Here is a 14,685-nt window from a genome sequence, read left to right on the forward strand (position 1 = left end):
TCTAGTAGCTACAGTAAGGACCAGTATTACCCTCTGGTATTATCTCTAGTTGCTACAGTAAGGATCAGTATTACCCTCTGGTATTATCTCTAGTAGCTACTGTAAGGATCAGTATTATCTCTAGTAGCTACAGTAAGGATCAGTATTACCCTCTGGTATTATCTCTATCAGCTACTGTAAGGATCAGTATTATCTCTAGTAGCTACAGTAAAGATCAGTATTACCCTCTGGTATTATCTCTAGTAGCTACAGTAAGGATCAGTATTACCCTCTGGTATTATCTCTAGTAGCTACAGTAAGGATCAGTATTACCCTCTGGTGTTATCTCTAGTAGCTACAGTAAGGATCAGTATTACCCTCTGGTGTTAACTCTAGTAGCTACAGTAAGGATCAGTATTACCCTCTGGTGTTATCTCTAGTAGCTACAGTAAGGATCAGTATTACCCTCTGGTATTATCTCTAGTAGCTACAGTAAGGATCAGTATTACCCTCTGGTATTATCTCTAGTAGCTACTGTAAGGATCAGTATTATCTCTAGTAGCTACAGTAAGGATCAGTATTACCCTCTGGTATTATCTCTATCAGCTACTGTAAGGATCAGTATTATCTCTAGTAGCTACAGTAAAGATCAGTATTACCCTCTGGTATTATCTCTAGTAGCTACAGTAAGGATCAGTATTACCCTCTGGTATTATCTCTAGTAGCTACAGTAAGGATCAGTATTACCCTCTGGTGTTATCTCTAGTAGCTACAGTAAGGACCAGTATTACCCTCTGGTATTATCTCTAGTTGCTACAGTAAGAATCAGTATTAACCTCTGGTATTATCTCTAGTAGCTACAGAAAGGATCAGTATTACCCTCTGGTATTATCTCTAGTAGCTACAGTAAGGATCAGTATTACCCTCTGGTATGATCTCTAGTAGCTACAGTAAGGATCAGTATTATCTCTAGTAGCTACAGTAAGGATCAGTATTACCCTCTGGTATTATCTCTAGTAGCTACACTAAGGATCAGTATTACCCTCTGGTGTTATCTCTAGTAGCTACATTAAGGATCAGTATTACCCTCTGGCGTTATCTCTAGTAGCTACAGTAAGGGTCAGTATTACCCTCTGGTATTATCTCTAGTAGCTACAGTAAGGATCAGTATTACCCTCTGGTATTATCTCTAGTAGCTACAGTAAGCACCAGTATTACCCTCTGGTATTATCTCTAGTAGCTACAGTAAGGATCAGTATTACCCTCTGGTATTATCTCTAGTATCTACAGTAAGGATCAGTATTACCCTCTGGTATTATCTCTAGTAGCTACAGTAAGGATCAGTATTACCCTCTGGTGTTATCTCGAGTAGCTACAGTAAGGATCAGTATTACCCTCTGGTATTATCTCTAGTAGCTACAGTAAGGATCAGTATTACTCTCTGGTATTATCTCTAGTAGCTACTGTAAGGATCAGTATTACCCTCTGGTGTTATCTCTAGTAGCTACAGTAAGGATCAGTATTATCTCTAGTAGCTACATTAAGGATCAGTATTATCTCTAGTAGCTACAGTAAGGATCAGTATTACCCTCTGGTATTATCTCTAGTAGCTACAGTAAGGATCAGTATTACCCTCTGGTATTATCTCTAGTAGCTACTGTAAGGATCAGTATTATCTCTAGTAGCTACAGTAAGGATCAGTATTACCCTCTGGTGTTATCTCTAGTAGCTACAGTAAGGATCAGTATTACCCTCTGGTATTATCTCTAGTAGCTACAGTAAGGATCAGTATTATCTCTAGTAGCTACAGTAAGGATCAGTATTATCTCTAGTAGCTACAGTAAGGATCAGTATTACCCTCTGGTATTATCTCTAGTAGCTACAGTAAGGATCAGTATTACCCTCTGGTATTATCTCTAGTAGCTACAGTAAGGATCAGTATTACACTCTGGTATTATCTCTAGTAGCTACAGTAAGGATCAGTATTACTCTCTGGTATTATCTCTAGTAGCTACAGTAAGGATCAGTATTACCCTCTGGTATTATCTCTAGTAGCTACAGTAAGGATCAGTATTACCCTCTGGTATTATCTCTACTTGCTACAGTAAGGATCAGTATTACATTCTGGTATTATCTCTAGTAGCTACAGTAAGGATCAGTATTACCCTCCAGTATTATCTCTAGTAGCTACAGTAAGGATCAGTATTATCTCTAGTAGCTACAGTAAGGATCAGTATTATCTCTAGTAGCTACAGTAAGGATCAGTATTACCCTCTGGTATTATCTCTAGTAGCTACAGTAAGGATCAGTATTATCTCTATTAGCTACAGTAAAGATCAGTATTACCCTCTGGTATTATCTCTAGTAGCTACACTAAGGATCAGTATTACCCTCTGGTATTATCTCTAGTAGCTACAGTAAGGATCAGTATTACCCTCTGGTGTTATCTCTCGTAGCTACAGTACGGATCAGTATTACCCTCTGGTGTTATCTCTAGTAGCTACAGTAAGGATCAGTATTACCCTCTGGTGTTATCTCTAGTAGCTACAGTAAGGACCAGTATTACCCTCTGGTATTATCTCTAGTTGCTACAGTAAGGATCAGTATTACCCTCTGGTATTATCTCTAGTAGCTACTGTAAGGATCAGTATTATCTCTAGTAGCTACAGTAAGGATCAGTATTACCCTCTGGTATTATCTCTATCAGCTACTGTAAGGATCAGTATTATCTCTAGTAGCTACAGTAAAGATCAGTATTACCCTCTGGTATTATCTCTAGTAGCTACAGTAAGGATCAGTATTACCCTCTGGTATTATCTCTAGTAGCTACAGTAAGGATCAGTATTACCCTCTGGTGTTATCTCTAGTAGCTACAGTAAGGATCAGTATTACCCTCTGGTGTTAACTCTAGTAGCTACAGTAAGGATCAGTATTACCCTCTGGTGTTATCTCTAGTAGCTACAGTAAGGATCAGTATTACCCTCTGGTATTATCTCTAGTAGCTACAGTAAGGATCAGTATTACCCTCTGGTATTATCTCTAGTAGCTACTGTAAGGATCAGTATTATCTCTAGTAGCTACAGTAAGGATCAGTATTACCCTCTGGTATTATCTCTATCAGCTACTGTAAGGATCAGTATTATCTCTAGTAGCTACAGTAAAGATCAGTATTACCCTCTGGTATTATCTCTAGTAGCTACAGTAAGGATCAGTATTACCCTCTGGTATTATCTCTAGTAGCTACAGTAAGGATCAGTATTACCCTCTGGTGTTATCTCTAGTAGCTACAGTAAGGATCAGTATTACCCTCTGGTGTTATCTCTAGTAGCTACAGTAAGGATCAGTATTACCCTCTGGTGTTATCTCTAGTAGCTACAGTAATGACCAGTATTACCCTCTGGTATTATCTCTAGTTGCTACAGTAAGGATCAGTATTACCCTCTGGTATTATCTCTAGTAGCTACAGTAAGGATCAGTATTACCCTCTGGTATTATCTCTAGTAGCTACAGTAAGGATCAGTATTACCCTCTGGTATGATCTCTAGTAGCTACAGTAAGGATCAGTATTATCTCTAGTAGCTACATTAAGGATCAGTATTACCCTCTGGTATTATCTCTAGTTGCTACAGTAAGGATCAGTATTACCCTCTGGTGTTATCTCTAGTAGCTACAGTAAGGATCAGTATTATCTCTAGTAGCTACAGTAAGGACCAGTATTACCCTCTGGTATTATCTCTAGTTGCTACAGTAAGGATCAGTATTACCCTCTGGTATTATCTCTAGTAGCTACAGTAAGGATCAGTATTATCTCTAGTAGCTACAGTAAGGATCAGTATTACCCTCTGGCGTTATCTCTAGTAGCTACAGTAAGGGTCAGTATTACCCTCTGGTATTATCTCTAGTAGCTAGAGTAAGGATCAGTATTACCCTCTGGTATTATCTCTAGTAGCTACAGTAAGCACCAGTATTACCCTCTGGTATTATCTCTAGTAGCTACAGTAAGGATCAGTATTACCCTCTGGTGTTATCTCTAGTAGCTACAGTAAGGATCAGTATTAGCCTCTGGTGTTATCTCTAGTAGCTACAGTAAGGATCAGTATTACCCTCTGGTATTATCTCTAGTAGCTACTGTAAGGATCAGTATTATCTCTAGTAGCTACAGTAAGGATCAGTATTACCCTCTGGTATTATCTCTATCAGCTACTGTAAGGATCAGTATTATCTCTAGTAGCTACAGTAAGGATCAGTATTACCCTCTGGTATTATCTCTAGTAGCTACAGTAAGGATCAGTATTACCCTCTGGTGTTATCTCTAGTAGCTACAGTAAGGATCAGTATTACCCTCTGGTGTTATCTCTAGTAGCTACAGTAAGGATCAGTATTACCCTCTGGTGTTATCTCTAGTAGCTACAGTAAGGACCAGTATTACCCTCTGGTATTATCTCTAGTTGCTACAGTAAGAATCAGTATTACCCTCTGGTATTATCTCTAGTAGCTACAGAAAGGATCAGTATTACCCTCTGGTATTATCTCTAGTAGCTACAGTAAGGATCAGTGTTACCCTCTGGTATGATCTCTAGTAGCTTCAGTAAGGATCAGTATTATCTCTAGTAGCTACAGTAAGGATCAGTATTACCCTCTGGTATTATCTCTAGTAGCTACACTAAGGATCAGTATTACCCTCTGGTGTTATCTCTAGTAGCTACAGTAAGGATCAGTATTACCCTCTGGCGTTATCTCTAGTAGCTACAGTAAGGGTCAGTATTACCCTCTGGTATTATCTCTAGTAGCTACAGTAAGGATCAGTATTACCCTCTGGTATTATCTCTAGTAGCTACAGTAAGCACCAGTATTACCCTCTGGTATTATCTCTAGTAGCTACAGTAAGGATCAGTATTACCCTCTGGTGTTATCTCTAGTAGCTACAGTAAGGATCAGTATTAGCCTCTGGTATTATCTCTAGTAGCTACAGTAAGGATCAGTATTACCCTCTGGTATTATCTCTAGTATCTACAGTAAGGATCAGTATTACCCTCTGGTATTATCTCTAGTAGCTACAGTAAGGATCAGTATTACCCTCTGGTGTTATCTCGAGTAGCTACAGTAAGGATCAGTATTACCCTCTGGTATTATCTCTAGTAGCTACAGTAAGGATCAGTATTACCCTCTGGTATTATCTCTAGTAGCTACTGTAAGGATCAGTATTACCCTCTGGTGTTATCTCTAGTAGCTACAGTAAGGATCAGTATTATCTCTAGTAGCTACAGTAAGGATCAGTATTATCTCTAGTAGCTACAGTAAGGATCAGTATTACCCTCTGGTATTATCTCTAGTAGCTACAGTAAGGATCAGTATTACCCTCTGGTATTATCTCTAGTAGCTACTGTAAGGATCAGTATTATCTCTAGTAGCTACAGTAAGGATCAGTATTACCCTCTGGTGTTATCTCTAGTAGCTACAGTAAGGATCAGTATTACCCTCTGGTATTATCTCTAGTAGCTACAGTAAGGATCAGTATTATCTCTAGTAGCTACAGTAAGGATCAGTATTATCTCTAGTAGCTACAGTAAGGATCAGTATTACCCTCTGGTATTATCTCTAGTAGCTACAGTAAGGATCAGTATTACCCTCTGGTATTATCTCTAGTAGCTACAGTAAGGATCAGTATTACACTCTGGTATTATCTCTAGTAGCTACAGTAAGGATCAGTATTACCCTCTGGTATTATCTCTAGTAGCTACAGTAAGGATCAGTATTACCCTCTGGTATTATCTCTAGTAGCTACAGTAAGGATCAGTATTACCCTCTGGTATTATCTCTACTTGCTACAGTAAGGATCAGTATTACATTCTGGTATTATCTCTAGTAGCTACAGTAAGGATCAGTATTACCCTCCAGTATTATCTCTAGTAGCTACAGTAAGGATCAGTATTATCTCTAGTAGCTACAGTAAGGATCAGTATTATCTCTAGTAGCTACAGTAAGGATCAGTATTACCCTCTGGTATTATCTCTAGTAGCTACAGTAAGGATCAGTATTATCTCTATTAGCTACAGTAAAGATCAGTATTACCCTCTGGTATTATCTCTAGTAGCTACAGTAAGGATCAGTATTACCCTCTGGTATTATCTCTAGTAGCTACAGTAAGGATCAGTATTACCCTCTGGTGTTATCTCTCGTAGCTACAGTACGGATCAGTATTACCCTCTGGTGTTATCTCTAGTAGCTACAGTAAGGATCAGTATTACCCTCTGGTGTTATCTCTAGTAGCTACAGTAAGGACCAGTATTACCCTCTGGTATTATCTCTAGTTGCTACAGTAAGGATCAGTATTACACTCTGGTATTATCTCTAGTAGCTACAGTAAGGATCAGTATTACCCTCTGGTATTATCTCTAGTAGCTACAGTAAGGATCAGTATTACCCTCTGGTATTATCTCTAGTAGCTACAGTAAGGATCAGTATTACCCTCTGGTATTATCTCTACTTGCTACAGTAAGGATCAGTATTACATTCTGGTATTATCTCTAGTAGCTACAGTAAGGATCAGTATTACCCTCCAGTATTATCTCTAGTAGCTACAGTAAGGATCAGTATTATCTCTAGTAGCTACAGTAAGGATCAGTATTATCTCTAGTAGCTACAGTAAGGATCAGTATTACCCTCTGGTATTATCTCTAGTAGCTACAGTAAGGATCAGTATTATCTCTATTAGCTACAGTAAAGATCAGTATTACCCTCTGGTATTATCTCTAGTAGCTACAGTAAGGATCAGTATTACCCTCTGGTATTATCTCTAGTAGCTACAGTAAGGATCAGTATTACCCTCTGGTGTTATCTCTCGTAGCTACAGTACGGATCAGTATTACCCTCTGGTGTTATCTCTAGTAGCTACAGTAAGGATCAGTATTACCCTCTGGTGTTATCTCTAGTAGCTACAGTAAGGACCAGTATTACCCTCTGGTATTATCTCTAGTTGCTACAGTAAGGATCAGTATTACCCTCTGGTATTATCTCTAGTAGCTACTGTAAGGATCAGTATTATCTCTAGTAGCTACAGTAAGGATCAGTATTACCCTCTGGTATTATCTCTATCAGCTACTGTAAGGATCAGTATTATCTCTAGTAGCTACAGTAAAGATCAGTATTACCCTCTGGTATTATCTCTAGTAGCTACAGTAAGGATCAGTATTACCCTCTGGTATTATCTCTAGTAGCTACAGTAAGGATCAGTATTACCCTCTGGTGTTATCTCTAGTAGCTACAGTAAGGATCAGTATTACCCTCTGGTGTTATCTCTAGTAGCTACAGTAAGGATCAGTATTACCCTCTGGTGTTATCTCTAGTAGCTACAGTAAGGATCAGTATTACCCTCTGGTATTATCTCTAGTAGCTACAGTAAGGATCAGTATTACCCTCTGGTATTATCTCTAGTAGCTACTGTAAGGATCAGTATTATCTCTAGTAGCTACAGTAAGGATCAGTATTACCCTCTGGTATTATCTCTAGTAGCTACAGTAAGGATCAGTATTACCCTCTGGTATTATCTCTACTTGCTACAGTAAGGATCAGTATTACATTCTGGTATTATCTCTAGTAGCTACAGTAAGGATCAGTATTACCCTCCAGTATTATCTCTAGTAGCTACAGTAAGGATCAGTATTATCTCTAGTAGCTACAGTAAGGATCAGTATTATCTCTAGTAGCTACAGTAAGGATCAGTATTACCCTCTGGTATTATCTCTAGTAGCTACAGTAAGGATCAGTATTATCTCTATTAGCTACAGTAAAGATCAGTATTACCCTCTGGTATTATCTCTAGTAGCTACAGTAAGGATCAGTATTACCCTCTGGTATTATCTCTAGTAGCTACAGTAAGGATCAGTATTACCCTCTGGTGTTATCTCTCGTAGCTACAGTACGGATCAGTATTACCCTCTGGTGTTATCTCTAGTAGCTACAGTAAGGATCAGTATTACCCTCTGGTGTTATCTCTAGTAGCTACAGTAAGGACCAGTATTACCCTCTGGTATTATCTCTAGTTGCTACAGTAAGGATCAGTATTACCCTCTGGTATTATCTCTAGTAGCTACTGTAAGGATCAGTATTATCTCTAGTAGCTACAGTAAGGATCAGTATTACCCTCTGGTATTATCTCTATCAGCTACTGTAAGGATCAGTATTATCTCTAGTAGCTACAGTAAAGATCAGTATTACCCTCTGGTATTATCTCTAGTAGCTACAGTAAGGATCAGTATTACCCTCTGGTGTTATCTCTAGTAGCTACAGTAAGGATCAGTATTACCCTCTGGTGTTATCTCTAGTAGCTACAGTAAGGATCAGTATTACCCTCTGGTGTTATCTCTAGTAGCTACAGTAAGGATCAGTATTACCCTCTGGTGTTATCTCTAGTAGCTAAAGTAAGGATCAGTATTACCCTCTGGTATTATCTCTAGTAGCTACTGTAAGGATCAGTATTACCCTCTGGTATTATCTGTAGTAGCTACTGTAAGGATCAGTATTATCTCTAGTAGCTACAGTAAGGATCAGTATTACCCTCTGGTATTATCTCTATCAGCTACTGTAAGGATCAGTATTATCTCTAGTAGCTACAGTAAAGATCAGTATTACCCTCTGGTATTATCTCTAGTAGCTACAGTAAGGATTAGTATTACCCTCTGGTATTATCTCTAGTAGCTACAGTAAGGATCAGTATTACCCTCTGGTGTTATCTCTAGTAGCTACAGTAAGGATCAGTATTACCCTCTTGTATGATCTCTAGTAGCTACAGTAAGGATCAGTATTATCTCTAGTAGCTACAGTAAGGATCAGTATTACCCTCTGGTATTATCTCTAGTAGCTACTGTAAGGATCAGTATTATCTCTAGTAGCTACAGTAAGGATCAGTATTACCCTCTGGTATTATCTCTATCAGCTACTGTAAGGATCAGTATTATCTCTAGTAGCTACAGTAAAGATCAGTATTACCCTCTGGTATTATCTCTAGTAGCTACAGTAAGGATCAGTATTACCCTCTGGTATTATCTCTAGTAGCTACAGTAAGGATCAGTATTACCCTCTGGTGTTATCTCTAGTAGCTACAGTAAGGATCAGTATTACCCTCTGGTGTTATCTCTAGTAGCTACAGTAAGGATCAGTATTACCCTCTGGTGTTATCTCTAGTAGCTACAGTAAGGATCAGTATTACCCTCTGGTATTATCTCTAGTAGCTACAGTAAGGATCAGTATTACCCTCTGGTATTATCTCTAGTAGCTACTGTAAGGATTTTATTATCTCTAGTAGCTACAGTAAGGATCAGTATTACCCTCTGGTATTATCTCTATCAGCTACTGTAAGGATCAGTATTATCTCTAGTAGCTACAGTAAAGATCAGTATTACCCTCTGGTATTATCTCTAGTAGCTACAGTAAGGATCAGTATTACCCTCTGGTATTATCTCTAGTTGCTACAGTAAGGATCAGTATTACCCTCTGGTATTATCTCTAGTAGCTACAGTAAGGATCAGTATTACCCTCTGGTATTATCTCTAGTAGCTACAGTAAGGATCAGTATTACCCTCTGGTATGATCTCTAGTAGCTACAGTAAGGATCAGTATTATCTCTAGTAGCTACAGTAAGGATCAGTATTACCCTCTGGTATTATCTCTAGTAGCTACACTAAGGATCAGTATTACCCTCTGGTGTTATCTCTAGTAGCTACAGTAAGGATCAGTATTACCCTCTGGCGTTATCTCTAGAAGCTACAGTAAGGGTCAGTATTACCCTCTGGTATTATCTCTAATTACTACAGTAAGGATCAGTATTACCCTCTGGTATTATCTCTAGTAGCTACAGTAAGCACCAGTATTACCCTCTGGTATTATCTCTAGTAGCTACAGTAAGGATCAGTATTACCCTCTGGTGTTATCTATAGTAGCTACAGTAAGGATCAGTATTAGCCTCTGGTGTTATCTCTAGTAGCTACAGTAAGGATCAGTATTACCCTCTGGTATTATCTCTAGTAGCTACTGTAAGGATCAGTATTATCTCTAGTAGCTACAGTAAGGATCAGTATTACCCTCTGGTATTATCTCTATCAGCTACTGTAAGGATCAGTATTATCTCTAGTAGCTACAGTAAAGATCAGTATTACCCTCTGGTATTATCTCTAGTAGCTACAGTAAGGATCAGTATTACCCTCTGGTATTATCTCTAGTAGCTACAGTAAGGATCAGTATTACCCTCTGGTGTTATCTCTAGTAGCTACAGTACGGATCAGTATTACCCTCTGGTGTTATCTCTAGTAGCTACAGTAAGGATCAGTATTACCCTCTGGTGTTATCTCTAGTAGCTACAGTAAGGACCAGTATTACCCTCTGGTATTATCTCTAGTTGCTACAGTAAGGATCAGTATTACCCTCTGGTATTATCTCTAGTAGCTACAGTAAGGATCAGTATTACCCTCTGGTATTATCTCTAGTAGCTACAGTAAGGATCAGTATTTCCCTCTGGTATTATCTCTAGTAGCTACAGTAAGGATCAGTATTACCCTCTGGTATTATCTCTAGTAGCTACTGTGAGGATCAGTATTATCTCTAGTAGCTACATTAAGGATCAGTATTACCCTCTGGTATTATCTCTATCAGCTACTGTAAGGATCAGTATTATCTCTAGTAGCTACAGTAAAGATCAGTATTACCCTCTGGTATTATCTCTAGTAGCTACAGTAAGGATCAGTATTACCCTCTGGTATTATCTCTAGTAGCTACAGTAAGGATCAGTATTACCCTCTGGTGTTATCTCTAGTAGCTACAATAAGGATCAGTATTACCCTCTGGTGTTATCTCTAGTAGCTACAGTAAGGATCAGTATTACCCTCTGGTGTTATCTCTAGTAGCTACAGTAAGGACCAGTATTACCCTCTGGTATTATCTCTAGTTGCTACAGTAAGGATCAGTATTACCCTCTGGTATTATCTCTAGTAGCTACAGAAAGGATCAGTATTACCCTCTGGTATTATCTCTAGTAGCTACAGTAAGGATCAGTATTACCCTCTGGTATGATCTCTAGTAGCTACAGTAAGGATCAGTATTATCTCTAGTAGCTACAGTAAGGATCAGTATTACCCTCTGGTATTATCTCTAGTAGCTACACTAAGGATCAGTATTACCCTCTGGTGTTATCTCTAGTAGCTACAGTAAGGATCAGTATTACCCTCTGGCGTTATCTCTAGTAGCTACAGTAAGGGTCAGTATTACCCTCTGGTATTATCTCTAGTAGCTACAGTAAGGATCAGTATTACCCTCTGGTATTATCTCTAGTAGCTACAGTAAGCACCAGTATTACCCTCTGGTATTATCTCTAGTAGCTACAGTAAGGATCAGTATTACCCTCTGGTGTTATCTCTAGTAGCTACAGTAAGGATCAGTATTAGCCTCTGGTATTATCTCTAGTAGCTACAGTAAGGATCAGTATTACCCTCTGGTATTATCTCTAGTATCTACAGTAAGGATCAGTATTACCCTCTGGTATTATCTCTAGTAGCTACAGTAAGGATCAGTATTACCCTCTGGTGTTATCTCGAGTAGCTACAGTAAGGATCAGTATTACCCTCTGGTATTATCTCTAGTAGCTACAGTAAGGATCAGTATTACCCTCTGGTATTATCTCTAGTAGCTACTGTAAGGATCAGTATTACCCTCTGGTGTTATCTCTAGTAGCTACAGTAAGGATCAGTATTATCTCTAGTAGCTACAGTAAGGATCAGTATTATCTCTAGTAGCTACAGTAAGGATCAGTATTACCCTCTGGTATTATCTCTAGTAGCTACAGTAAGGATCAGTATTACCCTCTGGTATTATCTCTAGTAGCTACTGTAAGGATCAGTATTATCTCTAGTAGCTACAGTAAGGATCAGTATTACCCTCTGGTGTTATCTCTAGTAGCTACAGTAAGGATCAGTATTACCCTCTGGTATTATCTCTAGTAGCTACAGTAAGGATCAGTATTATCTCTAGTAGCTACAGTAAGGATCAGTATTATCTCTAGTAGCTACAGTAAGGATCAGTATTACCCTCTGGTATTATCTCTAGTAGCTACAGTAAGGATCAGTATTACCCTCTGGTATTATCTCTAGTAGCTACAGAAAGGATCAGTATTACACTCTGGTATTATCTCTAGTAGCTACAGTAAGGATCAGTATTACCCTCTGGTATTATCTCTAGTAGCTACAGTAAGGATCAGTATTACCCTCTGGTATTATCTCTAGTAGCTACAGTAAGGATCAGTATTACCCTCTGGTATTATCTCTACTTGCTACAGTAAGGATCAGTATTACATTCTGGTATTATCTCTAGTAGCTACAGTAAGGATCAGTATTACCCTCCAGTATTATCTCTAGTAGCTACAGTAAGGATCAGTATTATCTCTAGTAGCTACAGTAAGGATCAGTATTATCTCTAGTAGCTACAGTAAGGATCAGTATTACCCTCTGGTATTATCTCTAGTAGCTACAGTAAGGATCAGTATTATCTCTATTAGCTACAGTAAAGATCAGTATTACCCTCTGGTATTATCTCTAGTAGCTACAGTAAGGATCAGTATTACCCTCTGGTATTATCTCTAGTAGCTACAGTAAGGATCAGTATTACCCTCTGGTGTTATCTCTCGTAGCTACAGTACGGATCAGTATTACCCTCTGGTGTTATCTCTAGTAGCTACAGTAAGGATCAGTATTACCCTCTGGTGTTATCTCTAGTAGCTACAGTAAGGACCAGTATTACCCTCTGGTATTATCTCTAGTTGCTACAGTAAGGATCAGTATTACACTCTGGTATTATCTCTAGTAGCTACAGTAAGGATCAGTATTACCCTCTGGTATTATCTCTAGTAGCTACAGTAAGGATCAGTATTACCCTCTGGTATTATCTCTAGTAGCTACAGTAAGGATCAGTATTACCCTCTGGTATTATCTCTACTTGCTACAGTAAGGATCAGTATTACATTCTGGTATTATCTCTAGTAGCTACAGTAAGGATCAGTATTACCCTCCAGTATTATCTCTAGTAGCTACAGTAAGGATCAGTATTATCTCTAGTAGCTACAGTAAGGATCAGTATTATCTCTAGTAGCTACAGTAAGGATCAGTATTACCCTCTGGTATTATCTCTAGTAGCTACAGTAAGGATCAGTATTATCTCTATTAGCTACAGTAAAGATCAGTATTACCCTCTGGTATTATCTCTAGTAGCTACAGTAAGGATCAGTATTACCCTCTGGTATTATCTCTAGTAGCTACAGTAAGGATCAGTATTACCCTCTGGTGTTATCTCTCGTAGCTACAGTACGGATCAGTATTACCCTCTGGTGTTATCTCTAGTAGCTACAGTAAGGATCAGTATTACCCTCTGGTGTTATCTCTAGTAGCTACAGTAAGGACCAGTATTACCCTCTGGTATTATCTCTAGTTGCTACAGTAAGGATCAGTATTACCCTCTGGTATTATCTCTAGTAGCTACTGTAAGGATCAGTATTATCTCTAGTAGCTACAGTAAGGATCAGTATTACCCTCTGGTATTATCTCTATCAGCTACTGTAAGGATCAGTATTATCTCTAGTAGCTACAGTAAAGATCAGTATTACCCTCTGGTATTATCTCTAGTAGCTACAGTAAGGATCAGTATTACCCTCTGGTATTATCTCTAGTAGCTACAGTAAGGATCAGTATTACCCTCTGGTGTTATCTCTAGTAGCTACAGTAAGGATCAGTATTACCCTCTGGTGTTATCTCTAGTAGCTACAGTAAGGATCAGTATTACCCTCTGGTGTTATCTCTAGTAGCTACAGTAAGGATCAGTATTACCCTCTGGTATTATCTCTAGTAGCTACAGTAAGGATCAGTATTACCCTCTGGTATTATCTCTAGTAGCTACTGTAAGGATCAGTATTATCTCTAGTAGCTACAGTAAGGATCAGTATTACCCTCTGGTATTATCTCTATCAGCTACTGTAAGGATCAGTATTATCTCTAGTAGCTACAGTAAAGATCAGTATTACCCTCTGGTATTATCTCTAGTAGCTACAGTAAGGATCAGTATTACCCTCTGGTATTATCTCTAGTAGCTACAGTAAGGATCAGTATTACTCTCTGGTGTTATCTCTAGTAGCTACAGTAAGGATCAGTATTACCCTCTGGTGTTATCTCTAGTAGCTACAGTAAGGATCAGTATTACCCTCTGGTGTTATCTCTAGTAGCTACAGTAATGACCAGTATTACCCTCTGGTATTATCTCTAGTTGCTACAGTAAGGATCAGTATTACCCTCTGGTATTATCTCTAGTAGCTACAGTAAGGATCAGTATTACCCTCTGGTATTATCTCTAGTAGCTACAGTAAGGATCAGTATTACCCTCTGGTATGATCTCTAGTAGCTACAGTAAGGATCAGTATTATCTCTAGTAGCTACAGTAAGGATCAGTATTACCCTCTGGTATTATCTCTAGTAGCTACACTAAGGATCAGTATTACCCTCTGGTGTTATCTCTAGTAGCTACAGTAAGGATCAGTATTACCCTCTGGCGTTATCTCTAGTAGCTACAGTAAGGGTCAGTATTACCCTCTGGTATTATCTCTAGTAGCTACAGTAAGGATCAGTATTACCCTCTGGTATTATCTCTAGTAGCTACAGTAAGCACCAGTATTACCCT

The sequence above is a fragment of the Salmo salar genome, chromosome 11, assembly GCF_965601325.2.
Source record: "Salmo salar chromosome 11, fSalSal1, whole genome shotgun sequence".
In the NCBI taxonomy this organism is placed as follows: domain Eukaryota; kingdom Metazoa; phylum Chordata; class Actinopteri; order Salmoniformes; family Salmonidae; genus Salmo; species Salmo salar.